Raw genomic sequence first — 2,500 nt, 5'->3', positions numbered from 1 at the left:
CACACACACGCGGCACACATGGCACAAACACACACACACACATGCGGCACACACACATGCGGCATACACACACACATGCGCGCGCGCACACACGCGGCACACATGGCACAAACACACACACGACACACACACACATGCGGCATGCACACACAAACACACACGACACACATGGCACGCACACATTGCACACACACGACACACACACACACACACACACACACACACACACACATGTAATGTGGACGTAGAGTTAAGAACGTGTTGACTGGGCTCAGTGGGAGGCAGCCCGTCACAGCCCTTCTCTTCTACTGGTGTGTGTTAGTCGGTACGTGGGTCAAACGTGAGTCAGAGTCTGCGGTCCAGTCGGCAGAGTCACGGTAAAGGCTGAACCAGGGACGGTAAAGGGACGGTAAAGGCTGAACCACGGGCCCAGGGTTGACTTCTCCAGTGTCAGCGCAGAGTGTCGCTGTGCAGACGGTTCATGTCCAGACATGACAACATGCACGTCTGCACACCTCCCAGTGATTTTACTCTGAGCTGCAAGAGAGAGAGGAGGGACGTAACGCTCATGTAGCAGAAACACAAGGTAGAGGAGAGGAGAGGGGAGGGGAGGAGAGGAGAGGGGAGGGAGGGAGTAAAGGAGGACTGGAGATGGACTGTTAAGGTGGACTGATGAGAAAGGGAGATGGACGGATTTACACTTCTCTCTTTTCTTTCTGTTCCTTTGATAAACATTCTTAGAGTTGTAAAGATGTATCCGTTAGTTCAACTATTGATAATCAATTAATTGGTTTGGTGTGTGTGTGTGTGTGTGTGTGTGTGTGTGAGTGAGTCTGTGTGTGTCTGTCTGTGTGTGGTGTGAGAGTGAGTGTGTGTCTGTGTTTTTTTTGTGTGTGTGTGTGTCTGTCTCACTGTCTGTGTTTCTTCGTGTCTGTCTGTCTGTCTGTCTTTCTGTCTGTGTGTGTGTGTGTGTGTGTGTCTCAGTGTATGTGTGTGTGTGTGTGTGTGTCTCAGTGTGTGTGTGTGTGTGTGTGATGTCAGCTTGTTAAATGTGACTATCTTCTAGTGTCTTCTCTCCTCTGTGACAGTAAACTGAATATCTTTGAGTTGTGGACAGAACGAGACGTGAGGACGTCATCTTGGGCTTTTTGGGGAACCTTGATCCACATTTTTCACCATTTTCTGACATTTTAGAGACCAAACACCTCATCCATTCATCCAGAAAATGCTGCTGAGACCGATGTGGGACTTTAAAGGGAAATATTCACAGATTACTAATTTAAAATAGACCTTTTCTGTGTGCGTTCTGCACCAATATGATTCTGCAAAAGGTACTTAGAAGGCTGTATGTAGAACAACTAACTTTTATTAGAGATTTTTTTACATTATTTTACAAGATGCTTGACTCGACAGTCTGCAGACAGTGAAGAGTTTAGTGAACAATGGAGTCAGAGTGCCCTCTGCTGGACAAACTACGTAACCACACCCCAAGCATTGATTACTGTATTATACTTTCCCTCTTAAAAGAAATAATTGGCGCATATCAGACAACATAATTAGCTGATCCCGATATGGGGAAATATGGGATAACGTTGAATATCGTAATAACGATATAACTCATATATACAAACGGATATTAAAGCGTTCTCAGTTCTGCTGCTTTCAGTATTCTGCTAAAATTCAACAAACTTCATTTGTTTTTCCATGTGTGTGTCTGTCTGTCTCTGTCTATCTCTGTGTGTGTCTGTCTGTCTCTGTGTGTGCGTGTGTGTGTCTCTGTCTGTCTGTCTGTCTGTGTGTGTGTGTGTGTGTGTGTGTGTGTCTCTGTCTGTCTGTCTCTGTGTGTGTGTGTGTCTGTCTCTGTGTCTGTCTGTGTGTGTGTGTGTGTGTGTCTGTCTGTCTCTGTGCGTCTGTGTCTGTCTCTGTGTGTGTGTCTGTCTGTCTCTGACTGTGTGTGTGTGTCTGTCTGTGTGTGTGTCTGTCTGTCTGTGTGTGTCTGTCTGTGTCTGTCTGTGTGTGTGTGTGTGTGTGAGTGTGTCTGTCTGTCTCTGTGTCTGACTGTGTGTGTCTGTGTGTCTGTCTGTCTGTCTGTCTGTCTGACTGTGTGTGTGTGTGTGTGTGTGTGTCTGTCTGTCTGTCTGTGTGTGTGTCTGTCTGTGTGTGTGTGTGTGTGTGTGTGTGTGTCTGTCTGTGTGTGTGTCTGTCTGTGTGTGTGTGTGTGTGTGTGTGTGTGTGTCTGTCTGTCTGTCTGTCTGTCTGTCTGACTGTGTGTGTGTGTGTGTGTGTGTGTCTGATCTGTTTACTTGTGGTTGTTCATAGTTGTTTTTGGGAGTCACCGTGAAGATTTAAAAATGCCTCCTCATCTTCTTCCTTTTCCTGTTCTTATCGTCATGGTGATAGAGGAGAAATGTTCACTTTCAGCAGGAGTTATTCTGACAAATCTGACCTGAAGTCTGTTCTCAAATCTCTCCACTCTGTCCCCAAAAACCTGGACTTAAAA

The 2,500-nt window shown here is 46.2% G+C and overlaps 1 protein-coding gene across 2 annotated transcripts in view; it reads left to right on the top strand.

The window, feature by feature from the left end:
• The window catches only part of LOC116056237 (bone morphogenetic protein receptor type-1A), a 69,355-nt gene that overhangs the window by 55,276 nt on the left and 11,579 nt on the right, over window positions 1–2,500 (top strand). The gene's annotated exons all lie outside the window — the stretch shown is intronic.

The sequence above is a fragment of the Sander lucioperca genome, chromosome 15, assembly GCF_008315115.2.
Source record: "Sander lucioperca isolate FBNREF2018 chromosome 15, SLUC_FBN_1.2, whole genome shotgun sequence".
Taxonomy (NCBI): Eukaryota; Metazoa; Chordata; class Actinopteri; order Perciformes; family Percidae; genus Sander; species Sander lucioperca.
This window is presented reverse-complemented; position numbering and strand designations above follow the sequence as displayed.